This window comes from Macaca thibetana, chromosome 8 (genome assembly GCF_024542745.1).
Source record: "Macaca thibetana thibetana isolate TM-01 chromosome 8, ASM2454274v1, whole genome shotgun sequence".
NCBI classification, from domain to species: domain Eukaryota; kingdom Metazoa; phylum Chordata; class Mammalia; order Primates; family Cercopithecidae; genus Macaca; species Macaca thibetana.
Genome location: NC_065585.1, coordinates 38,460,528 through 38,471,468, shown reverse-complemented (window position 1 = coordinate 38,471,468; position 10,941 = coordinate 38,460,528). Strand labels below are relative to the sequence as shown.

Genomic DNA, 10,941 nt, shown 5'->3' with positions numbered 1-10,941 from the left:
TTCAACCTCCACCTCCTGGGCTTAAGTGATCTTCCTGCCTCAGCCCCCCAAGTCGCTGGGACTACAGACATGCACCACCACAGCCCGCTAATTTTTTTGTCTTTTTTATAGAGACTAGATTTCGCCTTGTTGCCCAGGCTGGACTTTTTAATCTCCTGAGCTGAGCTCAGGAGATCTACCCAGCTCTGCCTCCCATAGTGTTAGGATTACAGGCCACCGCGCCCAGCAAGTTCTGTTCGCTCTTATGGGAGGCTATATAATTTTGTCAGATACTTTATTTCATGCCTGAGCAAGAATGCTTCCTACTCATTGGTCCTTAGCTCTGCCCATACATATATATTAATTGAACCCTCACAGTAACCCTCAAAGTTTAGTAGAATTATTTCCCATTTTGAATGACTAGTTGAAGCATGGAGTGGTCACTGAACTGAATTTTCGTGTAGTACAGAGACAGCTTGACCCTAGTGTGTCCAGAATTGGTGGGTTCTTGGTCTCGCTGACTTCAAGAATGAAGCCGCGGACCCTCACAGTGAGTGTTACATTTCTTAAAGATGGTGTGTCCGCAGTTTCTTCCTTCTGGTGGGTTGGTCTCGCTGACTTCAGGAGTGAAGCTGCAGGCCTTCACGGTGAGTGTTACAGCTCTTAAAGGCAGCACATCTGGAATTGTTCATTCTTTCCAGTGGGTTCGTGGTCTCCCCGGCTTCAGGAGTGAAGCTACAGACCTTCGCAGTGTTATAGCTCATGAAGGCAGCATGGACCCAAAGAGTGAGCAGCAGTAAGATTTATCTTAAAGAGTGAAAGAACAAAGCTTCCACGGCTGCAGCTGACTGGCTTCAGCAGCCTGCTTTTATTCCCTTATCTGACCCCACCCACATCCTGCTGAATGGTCCATTTTACAGAGAGCGGATTGGTCCATTTTACAGAGACCTGATTGGACCGTTTTGACAGGGTGCTGATTGGTGCATTTACAATCCCTGAGCTAGACACAGAGTGCTGATTGGTATATTTACAATCCTCTAGCTAAACATAAAAGTTCTCCAAGTCCCCACAAGACTCAGGAGCCCAGCTGACTTCACCTAGTGAATCCTGCATGAGGGCTGCAGGCGGAGCTGGCCGCCAGTCCTGAGCCGCACCACCACTCCTCAGCCCTTGGGCAGTGGATGGGACACGTTGGGGAGGCTCAGGCCTTGTGGGAGCCCACTCAGGAGCGGGGGCTGGGACATGGCGGGCTGCAGGTCCTGAGCCCTGCCCCATGGGGAGACAGCTGAGGCCCCGCAAGATTTCGAGCACAGCACCAGCAGGCCGGTACTGCAGGGGGACCGTCGCATCCTCTGCAGCTGCTGGCCTGAGTGCTAAGACCCTCACTGCCCGGGACCAGCAGTGCCGGCTGGCCACTCCAAGTGCGGGGTGCTGAGCCTGCGCCTGCCACACAGACTTGTGAGCTCCACCCGTGCCCCGGTTCCCACCCATGCCTCTCCCTCCACACCTCCGGTTCCCACCCGTGCCTCTCCCTCCACACCTCTGCACAAGTAGAGGGAGCCAGCTCCAGCCGTGGCCAGCCCAGAGAGGGGCTCCCACAGTGCAGTGGCAGGCTGAAGGGCTCCTCAAGTGCCACCAGAGTGGACACCAAGGCAGAGGAGGCACCAAGAGTGAGGGCTGCTAGCATGTTGTCACTTCTCGCTAGCACATATTGTAGTTCACCAGGATGACTTTGAAGTTTTTCTGAAATAGTACAGTGTGATGTGTTTTGATTTGTAGACAAGCTGAAGTCCCAGTTTTCTAGTTTTCTTTGCTTTAAAGCAGATAGGCTAGGAGCTGTAAGGCAGGCAGTTCTTAAGAAAATTGGGATGAAAAGGATTAGCAGTTCTTTCACCTGTTTTGTAGATTGAGATCCCTGTAAGATTTTGGCTGACAAGGGGCTCTTGTGCTTTTAAACTGGAAAAAAAAAAAAAATTCTAAGAAAATAACCAGTATTTCAGAGCAAATGAAATTTGACATTTTGGAGTTTGTAATGTGTAGCTTTTTAGAATTATTTGTCTTTACCCAACAAATATGGCCATATTATTACTACCTCTGTAAGAGAGATTATCACTAAGGTATCTGTAGATACCTTGACAGTTTTCCAAATGCCTATGTATATAGTATCACGTGACTTTACAGTAACCCTGTGTGTTAACCAGATTTATGTCTCAAATACATTAATAATAAGAAGCATACACTCCTAACAAAATTCATGGCATGAAATTAACCTTTTGCCAGTTAGCTTCGATGAGAACCATATTGATCAAGCATGCTTAAGTTTTGTTACCTTTTATTTTTTTAAGGCCGTTTTATAGTTTATTCTGAAAACTTAAACTTTAATCATTCATTTATATGAAGCTGTTCATGTATTTGATATATTCATGTGCCATACTTTACCTTGTTAGTGTCTGTCAATAAATCGTAATTTACTTGAAATTATAAGCCCATTTTATAATAAGGATTTAGTCTTAATCAAAGTCACAAATCATTAAATAACATCATTGTTTTATTACCTTTATCAGTAGTCACTAATTTCATCACCATTTTCTTAGTTTAGGCCGTCATATACGAAAGAACAGACTTTTTTTAAATTTAGGCTTTCATATATGAAAACACAGGAGAAAAGTTTGTATGTCAAATTATTTACATCTGTTCAAGAATTAGCTGACAGGTGGATTTTTAGGAAGAGCTAATTGAAATGTAAAAATCTTTCCAGTGACTTCAGCATGAATAATAATTATAATGATGAAAATAATTACTTGTACTGACAGTGTATACCAAATATTGTTCTAAACACTTAGTATGAGTTTCCTTATTTAATCCTCACAACCCTGTGGAATATTACTGTATCTTCTCCATTTTACAAGTGAAAAAACAGAGGGACATAGCAATCACACTACAACTAGTGCAAGTCAGAGCTGATGTTTTAATCTAGGCATTCTGGCTCTATCCAATGCCCTTAAGCTCTTTGCCATACTTGCCCTCAAAAATCTTCAGAATATAACAAGAGGAAGAGAATTATTTATTTCATCATATGTTTAATGTATCAGAACCTATTTTATATATACTTTATACATATTATTTATTTCTCATAAAATGTACGAGTATTTCCATTTGAAGAATCAGAAATGGAGAAACTAAATGAGGCTCCCTAAGTTCACAATACTAATAAAAATCAGAATCAGAATTAAGGTAGCAGTCTAAAACCAAAGCCAGTATTCTTCAATATTACTCTGCATATCTATAGTAGATAGTCATAGTACATTTATTTACCAGTATTTATGTATCTCTTATGGTAAGTGAAACATCTTCTGCTCTCCAGTCACAACCTAGTTGAAAAAAGTATACACATATATTCAATGTAAAATATTTTTTCTTAATTTATTTGACTCAGTTGTTTTTTATTTTTCATTTAAGTAAATTTAATAGCATGGGAGGCTTTCCAGCGAAGACCAGAAAACCTGCTAGATATATTCTAAGAGAGCTGTAACACTGACTCAATAGTTGAAAAGGATATCTTATGTATACTAGTTATGAGGCATAATAGTAAAATGAACATCTGTGATGTACCACTACGCAGTATTAGAACTAGAACATCACTGATGTAGCTGCATCTGTCTGTGTGTTTTTTCTCATCTCATCTTATGTCATCTTCATATTGGTAACTACCTCTCTGGATTTTTTTTGTTTTATTATCACCCTAACTTTTTTTAATTAATAGATTTCGTTTTTTAGATCAGTATTAGGTTTACAGAAAAATTGAATGGAAGGTATAGAGAGTTTCCATATACTCTCTTTTCCCCAAAACACAGTTTTCCCTGTTACTCACGTATGACATTAGTGTGATATATGTTACAGTCTATGAACGAATACTGATACATTGTCATGCAGAGTCCATAGTTTACTTGAGGGTTCATTCTTTGAGTTGTATATTCTGTGGGTTTTGACAAGTGTGTAATGACATGTATCTAGTTGTAGAATCACACAGTATAATTTTACTACCCTAAGAATTCCCTGTGCCACAGCTATTTATCACTCATTCCCTTATAGTGAACTGCTGGCACCCACCAGTCTTTCCACTGTTTTGCATTTTGCAGAGTGTCATATAGTTGGAATCATACAGTAGTATGTAGCCTTTTTAGATTGGCTTCTTTCACTTAGGAATTTTTATTTAAGATCCCTTCATGTCTTTTTGGCTTGACAGCTCATTTCTTTTTATTGCTGAATAATATTCTATTTTATGGTTTTATCCACTTCTTTATCCATTCACCTGATAAAGAACATTTTGCTTCTTTCCACCTTTTGGAACTTATGAAAAAAAAAACTGTTACAAACTTTTGGATGTAGATTTTGTGTTGACATAAGTTTTCAACTCGTTTAGGTAAATACCAGGTAACATGATTGCTCTATCCTATGTTAAGGGTGTGTTTGGTAGGCCACTGTGGTGACTCACACCTGTAATATCAACACTTTAGGAGGCTGAAGTGGGAGGAGTTTGAGACTAGCCAGGGCAACATAGTGAGACCTTGTCTCTGAAAAAAAAAAGAAAGAAAGAAAAGAAAGAAAGAAAGAAAAGAAAGGAAGGGAAAGGAAAGGAAAGGGGAAAGGAAAGGAAAAAGGAAAGGAAAAAGGAAAGGAAAGGAAAGGAAAGGAAAAAGGAAAGGAAAGGAAAGGAACTGCCAAACTGTTTTTCATCTGGCTATACCCATTTTGCATGGCATCCACAACAAATGAGAATTCCTGTTCTCCACATCCCTGCTGACATTTGCTGTTGTCAGTGCTTTGGATTTTGTATTTTATTTAAATAGGTGTGTAGTGATATATCAATCTTATTTTAATTTGCATTTCCCTGGTGACATATCATGGTGAGCGTCCTTTCATAGTCTTAATTTCCATTCGTATATCTTCTTTAATGAGATGTGTATTCATGTCTTTTGTCCATGTTTTAATCAGTTTGTTTGATATCTTATTGTTACGTTTTACGTAAACATAGAGATAGAACAGACAATTTTGTCTCTTTCCTTCCTTTCTGTATTCCTTCATATATTTTGGATAACAGTCCTTTATCATTTATATATGTTGCAGAGATTTTTTCCCAGTCTGTAGCTTGTCTTTTTCATTCTCTTGGCAGTGTCTTTCACACAGTAGAAATTTTTAATTTTAGTGAAATTCAACTTAATACTTTTCTTTTTCATGGATTGTACTTGTGGTATTTTATCTAAAAATGCACCTTCAGACTTAAGGTCACAAAGATTTTTTTCCTATGTTATTTTCTAGGAGATTCATAGTTTTGTGTTTTTCTCTGTAGTCCATTTAGTGTAAAGAACTTTGTCTCAATTGACTGTTCTGCAGGAGGATATCCAGTTGTTCCAATACTGTTTGGGGTAAAGACCATTATTTCTCCTCTGAATTGTCTTTACTCCTTTGTTAAAAGTCAGTTGACCATATTTATGTGGGATATTTCTGAGTATTTTATTGTGTATCATTGATCTGTCAGTTCTTTTGCCAAAACCATGATGTAGTGATTACTGTAGTTTTATAGTATAATAAGTCTTGAAGTTGAGTAGCGTCAATCTTCCAACTTTGTTCTTTTTCTTCATTGCTTTCTTGGCTATTCTATGTCTTTGCATATAAACTTTTTCTATAAATTTTAGAATCAATTTGCCTGTATCTATAAAATAGCCTGGTAGAATTTTGATTGAAATTGTATTGGATCTATATATCAAGTTGGGAAGAACTGACAGCTTGACAATATTGTGTCTTCCTATCTATGAACGTGGAATATGTATTTAAATCTTTTCTTCATCACAGTTTTCTACTTTTTTTTCCACTCAGATCTCTATGTATTTTGTTAGCATTATATGTATTTCATTTACATTATGCTAATATAAATGGTATTCTTTTTAACTTTCAAATTCCAAGTTTTCATTGCTGATACATAGGAAGATTGTTGACTTTTGCATATTAATTGTGCACTCTGAAAGCCTGCCATGATCACTTACTAATTCCAGTAGTGTCTTGGTTGATTCGTTGGGATTTTTTTATACCAACAATCATGTCATCTGCTAACAAAAACAGTTTTACCTCTTTCTTCCCTGTTTATGTAACTTCAATTTTCTTCCTTTGTCGTATCGTGTTAGCTAGGACTTCCTGCATAATGTCAGGTAAGAGTACTGACAAGGGATATCCTTTCCTTGTTCCCAGTCTTAGTGTGAAAGTGTCTTGTTTCTCACTATTATGTGTGATGTTAACTGAATTTTTTTAATACATGTTCTTTATCCAGTTGAGGGAGTTCTCCTTTATTCCTAACTTCCTAAACCTTTTTTATTAGTGTTGGATTTTGACTAGTGCTTTTTTTTGTATCTGTTGGTAAGATCACATGATTTTTCTTCTTCACCATGTTGATGTAATAGATTACATCAATTAATTGTCAAGGTTGTACCAGTCTTGCATAGGTGGGATAAGTTCTACTTGGTCATTTTATATAATTCTGTACATTTGTACATTGCTTAATTCAATTTGCTAGTGTTTTGTTGAGAATTTTTGCATGTATGTTAATGAGAGATAATTGCCTGTAGTTTTTCTTTCTTGTAATGTTTTTATTTCTGTTAGAGTAATGCTGTCCTCACAGAATTAGTTAAGAAATATTCCCTCTGCTTCTGTTTTCTGGAAGAGATTGTGGAGAGTTTGTATAATTTCTTCATAAATGTTTGGTAGTATTAATCAGTGAGTCTGTCTGGGCCTTGTGCTTTCTGTTTTAGGAGGTTATTAATTATTGATTAATTATTTGAATACATATCTGTCTTTCTTTTTTTGAGTTGGGGTTTTGCTATGTTGCCTGGGCTGGTCTTGAACTCATAGGCTCAAGTGATCCTGCCACCTCAGCCTCCTGAGTAGCTGAGATAATAGGCATGCATTACCTGTTTCTTCTTGTGTGACTTTTGGTGGTTTCTGTCTTTCAAGGAATTGGTTTGTTTTATCTAGATTATCAAATTAATGAGTGTACAGTTTTATAGTATTTCTTTATTATTCTTTTAATATCCATGGGATCAGTAATGATGGCCCCTCTTTGTTTCTGATATTTATTCTCTCACCCTCTCTCATCTATCCTGGCTAGAGGTAGAGGTTTATCAATTTTATTGACCTTTTCAAAGATTAAAGAACTGGCTTCTGGTTCCATTGCTGTGTTTCTATTGATTTTGTTTTTAATCTATTGATTTCTGCTCTAATTTTATTTTCCTGTACTTCAGATTTAATTTGATTACATATTCTTTCATCTCTTAGCATCTTAGTTATACTTTTTTAAAAAAAAACTTTTAAAAATGATTCCTCTAGAATTTGTAATATACATTTTTTTAGTATAGTTTATATGGTGAAACCCTGTCTCTACTAAAAATACAAAATTAGCCGGGCGTGGTGGCACACGCCTGTAGTCCCAGCGTAGTCCCAGCTACTCAGGAGGCTGAGGCAGAAGAATCACTTGAACCCAAAAGGCAGAGGGGCTGAGGCAGAAGAATCACTTGAACCCAGGAGGCAGAGGTTGCAGTGAGCTGAGATCATGCCACTGCACTCCAGCCTGAATGACAGAGGGAGACTCCGTCTCAAAAAAAAAAAAAAGGATATGGGGATATGGCTCCCTCTTCCTTCCCCTTTTTTCCTGTTCCCAGTATTGATGAAAGACAGGAAGTGATTTTAATTGGAGATTTTTTCAAATCAAACTTCACTAATGGAATTCATTCTGGATTTTTTTTTTTTTTTTTTTTTTTTTTTTTTTTTTTTTGAGACGGATTCGCTCTTCTGGATTTTCACTGCAAGCTCCGCCTCCCGGGTTCACGCCATTCTCCTGCCTTTTTTTGCCCGGCTAATTTTTTAGACAGGTTAACCAGGATGGTTTCTCCTCCTCTTCGCCCAGGATGGAGTTGAGCAGTGGCTTTTTTTTTTTTTTAAGACAGGGTTTTGCTCTCTTGCCCAGGATGGAGTGCAGTGGCTTGATCTTGGCTCACTGCAGCCTCAACCTCCTGGGCTCTGGTGATCCTTCCACCCTGCGTCACCAAGCCCAGCTAATTTTTTGTATTTTTTGTAGAGATGAGGTTTCTCCATGTTTCCCAGGCTGGTCTCAAAATGGAATGTTATTTTGAAAGCAGTAGTTTTAATTTAGGCAAAATGGGGCAAAGTTTAACATAATTCTGGTCTTATTTTGTAATAAAGACTGTTAATATATGATGAGATGTAGTAGAACAACAGCTTATGTGACTTCAAGGATGCTGTTGTATGTTCTTTTTGTTTGACACAGAAGCTCAGAATTATATTTTCTTCTTTAACATATTTTTGGGACCAAAGTAAGTATAAGTGACATTGATTAGATAGTATTTCTTTTTCTCTTGCATTTCCCTTTACTGAGAAAGTAGTAAAAATGGCACTTGACATATAACTAGCAGATTTTTGTTAGTGTGCAAGACAGTTGAAGGAAGGGAGATTTGGGGTTTGTTTTGGAGTAATCTTGGGGAAATACTGGAACATCCGCAAGGTATTGTTCTTTATATCTAGGAGATGAACATGTTCATATTCATGAGATTGGCAGCAACTGAATTTTCTCTAGTCTGTTTTTCTTAGTCCATTTGTAATAGTGATGGGTGGATTTACCCCTGCCTTTCCATTGGTAATTCTATAGAAATAAAGACTTAGGAAAATACTTTCTCTGTGTGAGGATCCTTTGTCAAAGACTGAAAAGACTAGAGGGTGGCATTTAATTCTGCAGAATATAGGTCATGGTACTTAGTTCCTACAGATAGGACTTAGCAGTATATCCAAATACTTTATTCCTTAAGAAACAATTTTTTAGCCAGTGAATGCACTTTTAATTGGAAGATCTTGGTTTTCTCAACTGTTTACCCCTAATAATTCAGAGCATGATATGGGATATTTTGGAGAAATGTATTCATCTTTTAGTTAGGTTTAATCTTTTGGGTAAAGTAATAAATTATATACATGGAGCATGATTTACCAGGGGTATAAAAATTAATGTAAGACTAATTCCAGTTTCCTCATATATACTGGGAATATATAGCTCTTTTATCTATTTATTTTGAGAGAAGGAAGTATATTTCTGTACTCAAATTCAAATCCCTTTTTTCTATTAACTCACAGACCTTTTTTTTTTTTTTTTTTTTACAGTTTTCTGTATCTTCATACATCAGGGCAGTCAGGGCATGAGTAAATGTTTAAGGTTAAGGAAGCAGAAAGTTTTTTTAAGTTCTAGAAAAAATTAAAATTGAAAAAAATAAATTTGAAAAAGTAGATTTGTGACATGAAAGAAACTATGACTTTATCAAGTGTTATTAAGATAAGCTTAGCCTTATCATGGCAGTTTATTGTTCTCTTATTAGTAACTCCTACTCTCAGCAGTGCTGATACAATTAGGTTATGACTGATCTCTTTTGTGAGCATAATTTAATTTCACTTCCCCCCAGGAAGTGTGTTTCCTCTAGTAAATGAAGGAGTTTTAGAATATAGGTATAAGATCGTTGGTAACTGGAGGGATAGAAGGAAAGCAGAGGATAGATAAGTTGTAGAAGGAAAGCAGAGGAGTAGATAAGTTATATGATTTGAGAATCCTTGTCTAGGAGACTATTGGATTGAAGTCCATGAAAAAAGAAAGAAAAATATAATTGGCCATTAAATATTTCTAGAGACCTGTTTTGCTGGGCATAGAAAAGTAAGCCCATGATGTTTTTTATTTTTAGTACCTAATTTTTCTTTAATCTTTATTGAAATCCTATTGTTCTTAATTGAAAGTCCTTCATTATTTTTATCTAATACTGAAATATAAAAATTAAATTCAGAATAATCAAAATGTTAAAAATAGTTGAGATGTCAAACTTGAAATATTCTCATTCAAAAATAAAAGCCAAAAATAAATAAGTAGGCTCTTCAGCCATTATCATTTAGTCCTCAGGGTAATTGGTGAAAAGTAATCAAGTAAAAGTCGTGTTAATAATAGTAGCTCTCATTAATATGTCCTGGGCACTATACTCAGTCCTTAATATGCATTTCCTCAGTAATTCACGTAAACCCAGATTTGACATGCACTTTTATTATTTTCATTGTTTCATAACAAAATTGATAGACAGTGAGGAACCCAGGTTTATCTGACCCCCCCCAGAGCTAGAGAGGATAACAGCTTCTGGTTTCTGAGTACAGAGTCAGCTAACATATTGTATGCTTTGTTGCTTTGCAAAATTCAATATAATAATAATGGCCAGAATGGAAATCTATCCAGCCTCTTTTCCTTTTTTCTATTCTCATGTCTTTCAGAACTTTCAACAAGTTTATATAGCTTTTCATGCTTACCTTGATGTTTAGTGGTAGCTAGTTCCTTTTAGTTGGCTAAATAAAAAGCCCTTAAAATCTAGGTTCGAAATCTAAACTCTTTATGAGCCAGTTGGTTTAACTCATTTTGTGGTCAGAGCCTCTGTGCATGTTTGATTGATTACAAGTGAAACTAGTCATAGCTCAAGAGAATCGTCACATATTTATGACACCACTAGTGTTCACTGTAGTATGGTAACTGTTTTTAGAATTATGTCATGATCTGAAAAGACTGTAATTGTTGTGTCAACCTGAGGAAACTTATCTGTTTTTGTGGGCTTTCTGTAATAGTGTTTATCTGTCATTTATGGCTTGGAAATTTAATACTGTGCGAGAGCCTGGTCTAGGCAATTATAGAAGATAGAAAGTTTTCCTTTGAAAGTTAAAATGTAGGAAAGTTGTTAAATGTTAGTCAAGAATAAGTAATACAGTAAAAACCATAAAGAAATAAAACAGAAGAGAGGCAAAAACTAGAAAAAAAAGTCATTTAAAGGGCTAAAGCAGACATGCTTAGAAGGTACTTTTGATTAGACATACTTTTGAAAATCGAAT

At 36.5% G+C, this 10,941-nt stretch overlaps 1 protein-coding gene and 1 non-coding gene across 13 annotated transcripts in view; one reads left to right on the top strand and one right to left on the bottom strand.

Moving 5' to 3' along the window:
• Positions 1 to 10,941, top strand: part of OXR1 (oxidation resistance 1) — a 382,402-nt gene that overhangs the window by 355,399 nt on the left and 16,062 nt on the right. The window lies entirely within an intron of this gene.
• LOC126961899 (U7 small nuclear RNA) lies at positions 3,455 to 3,516 on the bottom strand. The gene has a single exon (XR_007728481.1). It is a non-coding gene; the product is annotated as a U7 small nuclear RNA (small nuclear RNA).